General features: G+C 45.2%; 1 long non-coding RNA gene across 2 annotated transcripts; it reads right to left on the bottom strand.

Moving 5' to 3' along the window:
• Window positions 1–2,164: 2,164 nt before the first annotated feature.
• Window positions 2,165–2,716, bottom strand: LOC117188953. 2 transcript variants are annotated; one of them, XR_004473012.1, is made up of 2 exons: window positions 2,476–2,716; window positions 2,165–2,422 (listed from the first exon to the last, which is right to left on the bottom strand). It is a non-coding gene; the product is annotated as an uncharacterized LOC117188953 (long non-coding RNA). The 2 variants fall into 2 exon arrangements; XR_004473013.1 differs by having other exon boundaries at window positions 2,165–2,425.
• Between the last annotated feature and the right edge of the window lie 10,701 nt (window positions 2,717–13,417).

Here is a 13,417-nt window from a genome sequence, read left to right on the forward strand (position 1 = left end):
ATACAAGCTGGTCCGCTCCCGTAACGCATTCTCTTTTCGGGTCTTATTTTGCTCAGCACAACAGCACACTTTGTTATTCTCTCACTCATCAAACATGGCATCAAAGCGCGCTCAGCAGTGCTAAGAGTAAAATAAGACCCGAAAGAGAGTTAGCGGATCAGCTAGCACAATTTCATCATGGCCTGTACCATTGAACTTTTTTTGTGTCTGTGATTCACTGGTTACGTGCCGCTACGGATCAAGATTTAACTGAAGACCCGACAGATATGTATTTAAATATACACTTAAATGGACTTAAATACTCTTGCTTTATTCTTCCTGCCATTGTTCGAATGTACTTGAGGTTCTTAAAGCGAATGGGACGAAAGCGGCTGTGGCCTTCGACATTCGTCGTTATGTAAATTGTATTCCTTGTGTATTTGGCACATCGATAACATTATTAGCAACAAATTGCCCAAAGACGTCTCAAGGGGGCGGCTCTGGTCTACTGCTACTGACTGCTGACCAATTTTGTCAGCTTTGCCAATTTGGGGCTACCCTCGTCTTTGGTTTTCGGCCCTCTGCTTTTCTTTTTTTGGCCAGCCGGACAGGGGACAGCGGACAGAGGACAGGGTACTGGGGAATGGAACTCAATGGGCTGCCGGGATTTGGAGTGCGTCCGCTGTCAACGGCATTTGTTGAACGCTTCTTTGGACACGCCGTCTCTCCTCTGCCGGCAAACGTCTCAGCCCTCTCTGTGGGACTTATGAAGCATCAGGCATTGTCATGCCAGGACAATCGTTGACAGCAAGGACAGCGTCGAGTTTTTCTTTCGTTTCGCACACGAAACGCTTCCTAGTTGAGCGCAGCTGCTTCAAAATATAATAAATACTCGCAAATAAACATAATTTATAAGTAGCAGATTTTTTACGTCTGTGTTGGCACAAATACTCGTACTTAAGCACACCCGCCCGCACTCGCCCCAGATACTTTTCGTGAGTTTTTTCTCTTTTTCTTTTGCACAGTGCTCGTGGACTCGTGTAGGGCTCGTATTCCTACACACGAAAAGCTCATATTAGACGGATTATTCGGTCGGTGGCCGTCTGTAGGAGCACCTGGATATCGGGCACTGGAAGATGTCGAGTGCTCTCTTCTGGTCTACGCCACCGGAAGTTGAAGCGTGTCACATTATTGACTCAAGTCGAATGCTCGTTCTCTCTGTATCAGTAAATATTATCCACTGTATACACGTTACGGGCTCGGAAGCCCTTCCTACTACCCCAAAATGTCACCGTTCACCATATTAAATCGCATTTCACGGCCAATAAAATATCAGCATACCGAATCAGATCTCTTCCATATGTATATAGTAGTCGGATCGATCAGTTCGTCTAACTAGTCACACAACAGGTTCATCGAAACATTGAACTATGGACATGGTGTACCTATTTTTGGCCCTACTGTTCTTTGAAAGTACAATGGCAGACTGCTGCCATTCGATTATCGGAATTAACCTAAAACGCCGCTGCCAGGATTTCAAGCCACCACGCGGAATATATTGCGGCAAAGGCAGTTGCAATATATTCGGATGCGCCTGCTATGGCGGATGTAGAGAGATGGAAGGCGGAATGCTAACTGTTTGAAGATGTTCTCCGATGGTTTGCCGATCATTAGTGCAAAATAAAACATTTGCTTCAGATTTATTTGTTCTATTATATATCAAGATATAGCGGACAATGCTGTCAGTCAGTATGGCTCCCCTCCGCCAGAGCGCGCACACATTGCACGACGAAGAGCGTGTGAGTGAGAGGCAGAAAATGAGTAATCACGTGGAAGGCGTGTTCCTTCTGGCTATAATAATAATTCGATCTGAAACAAACATGATTGCGATATCACAGGAGTCTGGATTCAAAAGCACTTTTAGGCTCTGAGAACTAGGCGTAGAATCAGCGCCCGGATATCGTTCTCCGTCCAAATTTTTGCATCATAATTGAACCATCCAGCATTTAAAAACAAATTTCACGGCAAATATCATTATTGGCATACGGAATTAGATCTCTTGCGATCTACCAGGTGGATCGATCAGTTCAGAAACGAACTTGGAGAGTCAATTATCGGCAAATACAACCGGTTCAAAGAAACATCGAACTATGGAATTGGCGCACGTATTTTTGGCCTTACTGTGCCTTAAAGGCGCTACGGCAATATGCTGCTATGGTATTACGGGAGTTACCTTAAAACGCATCTGCAACGACGGAAGTCCAGTAATTGGTTTGTATTGCGGGAGGGGCCAATGCAATATATTTGGATGCAACTGCTTTGGCGGATGTAAAGGGGATCCATGGGGACTGACAACTAATTGAAAATGTTCCTCTGTTTCCCTGGTCATTAGTGCAAAATAAAACATAAAACACATATCAAAATGATATTATGTTGGAGATGACTACTGAAAAAAGAGCTTTAAGAGGTCACACATGGATTTGGTTGGTATTTTACCTTGAAAATGAGAATACAGCTTTCAAGAGCAGGCTCAGAAAGTTCGATTTTGCGAAGAGCAAGCTCGGTGGAACCTCATCTTAGAATGGAGTGGGAAGAAAGCCTTCATATTCGCTTTTGGCTTTATCGCTTTGGATATTATTGGCAGAAGCAAATGGACGTGGAACTCACTAAAAACCTTTTTGTAATGTTCTCCGTTGAGCACCTTAGCTGCTGTCTGGCACTGTGCTGGTGTCCAATGTTCCGCGTGTTAACTTATGTAATAGGGGAGGCCGTCTACCTTTTCGTATCTAAATTCAAATGCCAATTTCACGGAAAAGATCATTATTGGCATACGGAATTGGGTCTCTTCCAGGTATAGAGGTGGATCGATCAGTTTAGGAAGGAACCTGGAACGGAGTGGAACTATGTACGCGTACATGGCGTACGTAATTCTGGGCTTACTGTTCTTTAAAAGCGCCGCGGCAGTGTGCTGCCATCCAATCGTCGGACTCAACCTATCACGCCGCTGCGACGATGGACAACCAACAAATGGGTATTATTGCGGGAGGGGCAACTGCAACATATTCGGATGCAACTGCTTTGGCGGATGTAGAGGGTCGTAGATGAAGGATATATTATCAGTGAAGGCATCAATCGATTTCAACTTGATTCAATCTAAAAAGTTACTAAAATAGCGGCAGAATATAGCCTAAATAAATATGTTTGTTAGTGGTTATTGTTATTGGTGTTATTGGCAACAGAGTGAAAACTTTTCAAGGATGTTCTCGTTGTTCTTCTATCGTAAAAAATACTCCAACTTGCAAACTACGGAAAGCCGTCTTTTACGGATTATGGGTCCTGGCTGCGGCAGGAGGCGAGCTAGGAGATTCAGCCTTCTGATTCATTTTTTTCCTAGAACTGAATCGATTTTTTACGGGTAAGCGTTTTTTATTTTTAATAAAACAAAAATTGTATTTATATTTTAATGTTTTTTATAGAGGGTTTTTCGTCGAAGTTCTTCCCAAAAGATTCCCAGCAAGTCAATCACGAATCAGCTGGATTGGATGGAAGGAGCTGCTGAGACGTCTAGTTACTCGATTGCATACAAATTACAGATGCAAGTCACATTTGATTGAAAACAATTTAAAATGATATCGCCATTGACAAGGACCTGCCTTGGCTTCCCATCCCACTCCCAATACCAAAGTGGCTCTATTTTTTTTTTTTTCAATGCCATCACCTGAGCAATCCTGCTCCACGCCCCACACCCCACACCCCACGCCCTGAATCAGCCAGCTTCCAATCCACAAAGGGCATGTGCAGAGTTTATTGCTTCTACGTGCAGAATGTTTTTGTTTGGCGCATAAAAGATATAAACCAAATTGCTCCAGCTCAATCGGCGATTCGGGAAGCATTTCATTTCATTTGCCGGCTAAGAGCGCTCGCTGAGTGCATTGCATTGCATCGGCATTGCATTGGCATTGGCATGCAGTTCCTGTTCGAAGTTCTCTGCTGATTGGTCGGGGTCTGGGGTCTGATAGTCAAAGGACTTGACAGCTCCCGACCACCAAGTCGGACTAGTCGGCTCCATCACCGCGTGTGTGCTATCCCTGACCCAGTGTGCTAATAATTACCAGTACGACCCGCAAATGACCACACACTGGGCCTGTCCGCCCATCGTTGCCAGGATACACACACGAGTGGGTAAGCAGGTGAGCCGGCCTGGCCGGCCTGGCCGGGCTCCTCTGTGTGTTCCTGTCTGTCTGATGTCGTGATGTGCGATCTTGCAAATAGGCCTAAATTATGGCTATTACACCCATAAAGCCACCGCCCAATAAACATGCATTGTCGGTGGGTCCATGGACAATGGACAATGACTAGCCGGGCACATATTTCAATTGAAAAGAAATTATTTAGGAACCCACAAAACATCCACAGCACAGGCTGTACTTATCCGAGTGTATACCCAATACAAATAGCCATTGGAGATTGAAATATCGAAACTATTTTCAACTAGAATATTGTTACTTTTAAGAGATACTCTGAACCCCGTCAGTTGATTTTTGAGTTCCAGCAGCCCATTTTCCTGTCTATTTATATACAATTTAGTGGTAGCTGGCGATAAACGCCAGCATTTACATAACAACAGGCTTACGCAACATTCCACCTGCAATCGCCACACGCTGGAGACCCCCTCGGACTCCCTTGGACCCCCTGTGGAGGCGGGAGGCGCACTGCTTTGTCATAATTAGAACGTGCAATCCCCGCCACTGCGCATAAACGCTCATCAGATCCATTTAACCCGTAATGGGTGTCGGTTCTTCGGGCCCTGGGGTCGGGCCTCCTGATCCAGCCGCTGCTAGTGCCGGGCGTTGGCTCTTATTTGCCATTAACTTGCTGCACGCGTACCCCGCCCCACCCCACACCTCGCCCAGCCCCACGACCAAGGCTGGTCAGGTATTCAGCCATTCAGACCGGGCGCGTGTATGCGTGTGTGTGCCCCAGTGACTGGCCCCAGACTGTACCGAAATGGAGAGCCGGCCATTGATAGCCAGGCCACCTGTCTGTCGGCTCCGCTCGGAGCTGTTGATTCCTCCGCCGTGGTGTCTGTTTGCCTGCGGCTTTTGAGTGCTGCTGCCTGCCGGGCCGTGCCACGGCTTGCTGTCCGGCGTTTCGTGTGATTTTTGTACCGATTTGCGTTTAATTGAATTTTGCTCTTGACACTGGTTAGGCCTCGCAGAGCTCCGCACCGGACCGCACCGCAGGGTGCCATCAATATGCTCCAATCGCATCTAATTGCGCTGAAAAGGGAAGGCAGGCGGAAAACATGTTGAGCCTACTTGAAGCGATTACGAATGGAGCCCACGCCCCCGGAGTGGGGCGGACATAAATCAACACGCCCGTGGCTGGTCAATGAACCGCATCGGGCTCGGTCTAAAAAAAGGCAAACGGAAACGGCTCCACTTCGATGTCTGGTCTGGTGTTGGGTGTCCTGCGTCTCGGTCTGGGTCTCGGTCTTGGTCTGGGTCTCCAAAACCATTAATGATTTGGCCCACAAGACTCAATACCTCCCGCCTCCGCCTCACGTCTGGGCCGAGACTAGGCTCGGAAAACACCAACAAAAATGGAAAACAGAAGAAGAATTGTGCGAAGCGGAAACAACTTAATGACGCGCGGCGCTAATGGTTCACTTAAGCACCCACATAAGTTTTCCGCGCTGTTTTCCGAAAAAAACAAAAAAAAAATACCAACCAATGCACAGTGGGGCGTACGCTGAAAAACTGTGTAACACATTCCATTGGTGAAGACTTTAAAAAGTATGCTCCGAATTTCAACATAATATATTATAGAATTTTGCTCTGCTGGTCTCGGAACCGGCGACTGGCAATGCCGAAATCAGACGACCTCCGCCCTCGGCCACCCTCATTGTCGCCTATGAGGTTTAGAGGGTACTCAAGGGATCTGGGATATATTGCTTTGGTGTGAATTTAGCCATTTCCAAGCCCAAAAAATCCATCCATACTCGTATATGCAGTATCTTTGCAGAAGCAGGGGATATATTTATTATACCAAATTATTCTCATTTAATACAGGGTATCCAATAGTCGGAATATCGACTTTATCGGCCTGCTCTACGCTATTTGGCCCCCCGCTTATACACCCCCACGCAGGCCCGTCTCCGTCTCTTCTTACTGAGGCTGGCAGTAATAATTTCTCGCTAATGGTGTCCTAAATTGTCAAGAAATATGGAACCATTTGAATGTTTTCCCCTTGGGTAGAGTACGCGGGCGTGGTGCCTGACCAGGATTGGAAGGAGTTCCGCGTCATGTTCATATGGAATATATATGTACATATATATATATACATATATATTATTGTACAGCCCAGGCTGTTGCTGAGTGCGGCTTTTAGTACGTTTGTATGCCCGACTTCCGGTTAGCCAGAGCCCTCTGCAAAACTCTTTGTTCTTTCTTTCTGGCTCTCGTTTTTATAAGCGAATGACAGCAACAAGAAAAACAGTGAGGCCTAAAGGGCGGGCCGTTTTGTTTTTGACAATCCAAAGTGCAGCATAAAAGCAGTGTGGGTCACGTGGGAGGGGGGGGAGTGAATTGTTAAAGGCTACGCGAAGTGCTACGCTACGCTACGGTAAGTATGGAACGTGGAGCACGAGTACATGGGCAAAAGTGAAACTCTTTTTTCTCTGCTTTCCTTGAAGCATCCCTAGCCATTTAATTTCATTTTTCGCATTTCACGCATGTTATATTGGGTGTTAAATGCAAGATTGTGCCACAACTTGTACAAACTGGAAGCGTACCGAAGTACTTCAGATCTAGACGTGAACGGTCATACAAAACCTGACCGATGTCCATCAAGCATTACGGTTTCTCAGTCCAACTGAGCCACTATTTTATAGTTGCTGTCTTTCTTGGAAATTCCATTTAATTTGAGTGCACTTAGCTCAAAATTTGCATATATGTATGTATACCCTCTTTTGATACGAATTTTCTTTATTTTTGTATACAGAAATAAGAAACCACACGATTGCGCCTATCCCGAACTCTCCAAGCTGTAACCGTGGCCGTTATCTGAAGATATGTTTGCAGACACAATTAAATGGCAATTTCAAGTGAGTAGCGTGGAGCCTCAACAATCAGACATCGATCTTTCAGCCCTTTCAGTCTCAATATACCTATCATAAGATGTTAATACCTGGAAGGGCGTTTAAAGGCCATCACAGTACTGAAATTAATTCATAAAATTTGAATATTCTGTACCGATGTCCTCAGTAAAGACTTGACGCGACTGCATTGGAGTATCTGATCGATGATGCCATGTCCGAAAAATTATCTCGCGTAGGTTCGGTTCGGCAGATGTTCCCTTCCGATAGGTGTCCTAAGAATCAGAGATTATGTTGAGCAGAGATGAAACCCTTGAAATTGTTCCATCGTTTCCAGTAGAGAGGATTATTGGTTTGAAATCCTTAAAAGCCGTAAGCGAGAGTTTGCATATCTTGGGGTTGGTTCACATTCTTTTGTCTACATCGAATAAGGACGGTGGAATGGGATCATTATTATAGATAGAATGAAGAAAGCTCTTTGCTGGACTTTTTGGGCACCGGGTATAGAAAGCATTTGTCGAATTCCGGGTAAAGAGATTCAACAGAAGATAATATGAAACTACACTCTTGTTGCACGAGTAATAACTATGTTCTTGTTTCATCCGTTGCAGGTGCTCCATAATAAATTCGATTTCACGGCCAAACATTGAAGAGAAGCATGCCCAATGAGATCTGTTCCATATAATATCTGGCTTCTAGCATACTCTACCAAAGGGAATCTGAGAATATTGTGTGGAGCATTTGATATATGTAATATATAAGTAAGTACATAAGCCGATGTGATTTTCTTGTTTTTCCTTGTTATTGTATTTGCATTTGTGCATTCCATAATATTATAGGCGTGTTAATTACTTAATGAAGCGAATTGTTGCACCCATTGTGGGGCTGTTGAGCGTGTCAGTGGCAGCTCCATCCATTCGGGTGTGCACTGCACTGTGACTGCCACAAAGGAGTCGTCATTCGCATCGCCTTCCCCATCATCGATGGCGCGCCGTGTCTCGCGTACTGCCCTCTGTGTTGCCTTCTTTTCGAGCGACCACTGCCCCCTCCATTGTCCTGCCATTGTTTTCTGCTTAGATCGCCTTTTCTTTGTCCGGAGGCCATTAGGATAGATTCGGTGGCCGCTCATTAGAGCCGCCCCAGCAGAAGGGAAGGGAAACGGCAGCCATTGGCATGGGAAGCCATTGAAGGGCCGAGCGGAGCAGCGATGAAGCCTAAAATAATATGTTTTGGCAGGGGTAAGGATGCCCACGTAATGTTTGATTTCCCTCTGCGGTGCGTAAGTGGGCGCCGAAGAGTGAATATTCTTCCGGGGGCAAAAAGCAATTTCTATGCTTCCTCAAAGACCAACGCGTGCGTAAAATTGCATTAATGGTATTAAATAAAAAGGGACACTTCTCGTGGAAGGCTTAATTTCTGTGGCCGGAGAACCTCGGATAAAGTACTTACATAAAAGCAAGGGTCCGAGCAGCCTTTTGTTTTTTTCGGGCAAAAGAGACCCAAAATGGATTCGCCTGTCCATTCGCTACCTTCTTAAGCTCAAAAATTAAATGAGCAGGGAACAAAAGGTAGCTCTTAAAGAGACCACACTCCAGGGAGAGTCGGTCTGCCAGTCTCCCATGAAATATGGCCCTCATAATTCAGGCATACTAAACGCACAGACTGTCCCGGACTGTGAGCTGTTTGTCAGGGGAAGTTTCATCTGTACTTTCCAGAGAGAGTTCTGGGAGTTCACATGTGAGGGGGGGGGCTCATGGGGCATGGGGGACTTAGTTGGCACTTGTTGCGCGGCTAACAAATTGTTATCCCTTATTTATGGCAGATTTTTGCTACTACTTCCTTTCGTGCCATGTACCTTTTGTATACTTTCGCCAAAAATGTCGCAACAAGGCGCCAGTCGCTTTAGTATTAGTGTACTCCTCCCCTCCCCACCCCTTCCCACCCCTCCGTGTGTGTGTGTGTGTGTGCTGGCGTTATTTATTGAGAGTGTGTGCCGAGTGCGGTGACAATGCGCTAATGTGCGGCATGCTGGGCATAAATTCCACTCTTTCTGCCACTGCATTGGGGCTCTGTGCTGCGGTCTTTAAAGGCCGTATAGAATTTTGCGCCGGGCGATTAGCCCCCAATGGAAATAATTGTATATTGACCACTTTGACAATTTTCACAGCTCATGGTGTAATCCATTGCCATTCTCTGGATTCCAGCCGGTCGCTCAACATGTGGCAGATGTGGCACGCACCGCAGTGGAATGGAAAATAATAGATCGCATGGGGACCCATAAACGCGCCTGCTCTTACGGCAACACGGATGTGGCCGTGTAAATGCGGGCAGGCCAACGTGTCAAATTCGATCTCAGATCAAATGAAGCGCAGTTGACGGCGTCTCTGGGTGTGTCGGTGTGTGTCGTGCAACGCTGCAGCGTGACGAGAGTGAGCAAACAGCACGGCTGCAAGGGTGCTGCGGCAGACAACAGACTCCAGATGCCGCCAGCCGAATAAGCATTGATTTCTCATTTAAATGCAACCAAACTCAAATGGAGGTTGACAGGCAGCTCGAAATCAGGCAGTCTTCTTTAATCTGGCTATAATATGGGTCTGGGAATCGGGAATCTACTTGTTGTAGTTGCTTTCTGAGCTACAGAGAGGCATGGCTATATGGGCCACTCTATAAGATCGGAAACGCTGCCTCCTGACTTACACAAATCTAATATAACCCTGTACTATACGAGTACCTTCTACATATATTCTATACTCGTTTGCATGGCATCTATGTGACATAATAATCCGACACTTCTGACCCACTCTGATCGATCCCTATGGCTTCCACCGATTCTCCGTGGGACATATGATATACAAGGTTTTATTGGCTCCACTGTAGACGTTAATTAGTATATATTGTACACATTTAAAATGATTGAAAAAATCCCCATATCTGCGTTTCAAGTGTCTGTTTCAAAATAGTCCCCTCAGGCGTATACAAAAAAGTGCAAAACACAGGAGCCTGCAATTAAAAAAACCCAATGTGCATCTGCAAAGCGATACTAATTAATTACCATCTTTTTTTAGACTTGAATATTCCTTTTTTTGTAATTTTTATTCCTGTGTGCCATATGAGGCAGCTCTCCGTAATTTTCCATTGGCAGCTTTTAATTTTTTGTTTTACTCAAATAATTAACTCAATTGATGATAATTCAGGCTAATAGAATGACACATACTCCCGTGTAAGCACTAATAAGCGGGAATCCGAATTAATATTCTTCTTTAAATGAAATCGAAGTCGTTCGAGCATTCAGCCACTTTTGTCCCCATTAAAATGAATGCCTATACATGCCATATACAATATACTATGCATAAGTGTTATAAATTCAATCGACCGTTTGGTATTTGCCCTGAATATTCTAGGGCTATCAGGAGGCAAATGTTTCTCAATTAAATATTTAAAATGCAAGTGTGCTGCCATATTTTGTGCCCATTTGAATTTGTCCTCCTTGTCTGAATTTTTGTTCTGTGCCCGTTTCAGCGCCTGCGAATCAAATCGAGGCTAGCAACTGTCAGTAATTTGCATATTTGAGCTGAAAATTGTCAGCCCCCACCCACACCCACACCAACAGCTCCATCAGCTTGCTGGCTGGCTGATTGAAGGAGGTTAGGCGTGGGTGAGGGGCGTGGCTGGCCAAATCATAGAACTCGGAATTGATTTATTATGCGGTAATTGTTTTGGCCCACTTCGGATTCTGCATACTCAATCAGGGCTGCGGATTCGGGCTAATAATACATTTTAGTGGTCTGAAATTAAATTAAGTGCCCGGGCCGGGCATTAGCATCGGCTAAAGACTTTGTCCCGGATTCGCAGGGCTCTGAAGGCCCTCCATTCGCGAACACACACGAATGTCCTATGAATGATCAAATGTTGTTTTGAAATGTGCAGAGATCTTTTGATAAAACATTGTTCTAGAGTTTCCTGATTATTCTGTTCTCTAATTCCACAATCGGACACCCAATGCTCGTCGGAAATATTTGATTCTTCTCGGACTTCCACTTAATATTCTAATCAGTGCCATTTCCTCTGAAAGATGATCGCTTTTCTCATTTCTAAGCTGCTTAAAGACTTGTTTAAACGTTTTGCAGGGCGAGGAAGGACCTGCTAAAAGGCCAACAATTACGCGCAGACAAAGCAAATTTCAATGATTTCATTATGTGGTTTTCATTTGGAATTTGTTGAATGACCAGCCTGGCAGAGGGGTTCGGAGAGGGTCAGGGGATATGGTTTAGTTTAGTGGGAAAGTGGGAAAAACTTTCAGAGTATGCTGGCGGAAAATCAACATGAAAATAATGTTTTACCAGTATATTTTATTGTTTTAAATTTTGGTGAGCAGCTCTGCGACTGTCGACGTTTCCATGGGTCCTTCCCGATCCAACTTTGCTGCCATATTAAAGTTGTTTTATTAATGAAGTGCCCTCGTTGTAGGCAAACACTCCAGCGACCAGTGCAGTCGTATAAAAAAGCATTTTGCCATTCAATTTACATTTTTCATTTCCGTTTTATGGGGGAAAGCGGGAAAGCGAGAGGGAAAACAGCCAGCGAAACAAATGTTGCCCATCGCGATGCCGTCATTCAATCCAAGATCAATTGCTGTAAAAATGACAAAATTATGCCAGAACCCTGAGGGACGTCGACTTGGAGCCACTCCGCGCCCACTCGCAGTCCTCCTTCAATTTGGCTTAATCTGTCCAAACGACCGCTTGACAAAATAATAAAAAGGAGAGCGGAAAAACTAGTCAAATCCGCAATTTGACAGATTCAATTTGCTGGCCGACCGAGTCGTGCGGAATGCGGATGCCGATGCGAATGCGAATGCGTAAATGGAGTGTATCTGCGTGTTTTTGTTGGATGATTGTCCGACCATTTAAAGATTTCTTTAGGTACAGCAGCGGGGGGGGGTTGTGTGCCCTTTGCCCTTAATGTGAGTAACCTTTAAGCTTTCATTTCCTTGCCATGCCCATATCTCAGGCAGCATCTTTGAGCCCTCTTCTTCTTCTGGCGCTGCACATCCCGGCAAAGCATTATCTTTTGCTCTAAGTGCCAAAAACGATGCAGCAGCTGAATCTCTGGCCACACACCCGCCCTCTTTCTTCATCATCGTCATCGTCATCGTCATACACAGAAACTAAAACGGGAGAGCTCTTAAAGAAGGAACAACTTTTGGCCCAGTAATGGCTTCATAACACGCAACATTACAGGCCAATAGAAGGTACGGTGCGGCATGGAACGCCACGGGGGCGTGGCCGGGCAACTGTAAGTACATAGTCCTCTGCTAATATGCAACTATATATTATGAGACACACTACGCTCCTCGCCGTTTGCCGGCGCTCGCTTCCTTCTTGACTCTGGCGGCACCTGCCACAGGACGGGAGCAAGGAGCGGCGCAACAGCTGCCAGCGCGCAGCGATAGCTGCCGTTAATAACTGTTATAGTTGTAATTATAATAAAACTTGACTTTAAGCGCTGACGGAGAGGTGGGGGTGGGACGCCCCACGCAGCTGTCTCCAATCCAGACGATGTGTTGTTGTCTTCCTCTGGGTTCTGCAAAATAGTTCTAGAAATTCTTTATCAATTTCCCTGCTCCGTAAAAGACTGTAAAATGACTTTACAGCTGCATTGATCTTGAAAATTTGAGTACTTGCAAGTTCATTCGATTGCCAATATTTGCACAAAGACTCCCAGTCTACAGAGAACCCATTAAGATCCTCTCTAATGTATAATAAAGTGTTGGGTACACAGCATCAATAACCGTGGAACGTGGATCTAAGCAATCCAATTTCCGGGGCTATGTCTCGCGACCTCTCCTCCTCGCTCAGTTTGGCCCGATCTCTCTTTAAGTTACTTAATTTGTAGAGCGAGTATCTTATGAGCCAAACTTTATTTATTATTCACGGTTCCACACCCCATAAGAAGCGTGTATAATGAAAGGAGTAGCTCCCACACGATCATTATTGAAGCGAATTTCGAGAGTCAAGCAGTCATCCAAACAGTCCTCCAGTACTTCAAAACATGTATGTGGCATACATACGAATATTATTGGCCCTGTTTTTCGTTGAAGGTTTGACGGCAGTGTGCTGTCGTCCATATGGAAATTATTGCCTCGACGGAACACGAGTTGTGGGGCATTTTTGCGGCTATGGACCTTGTAATATTTTCGGATGTGACTGTATAGGCGGATGCAGACAGAAAATGGGTTGAAGGAACATTAAACACGCCCATCCATCACACGGAAAAATCGCTTTAATGTATTCTTTCACTAAGATCGGAGGTACGGTCATACGACTTATGTTTTGAAGCTAC

Source organism: Drosophila miranda, chromosome 4 (genome assembly GCF_003369915.1).
Source record: "Drosophila miranda strain MSH22 chromosome 4, D.miranda_PacBio2.1, whole genome shotgun sequence".
Taxonomy (NCBI): domain Eukaryota; kingdom Metazoa; phylum Arthropoda; class Insecta; order Diptera; family Drosophilidae; genus Drosophila; species Drosophila miranda.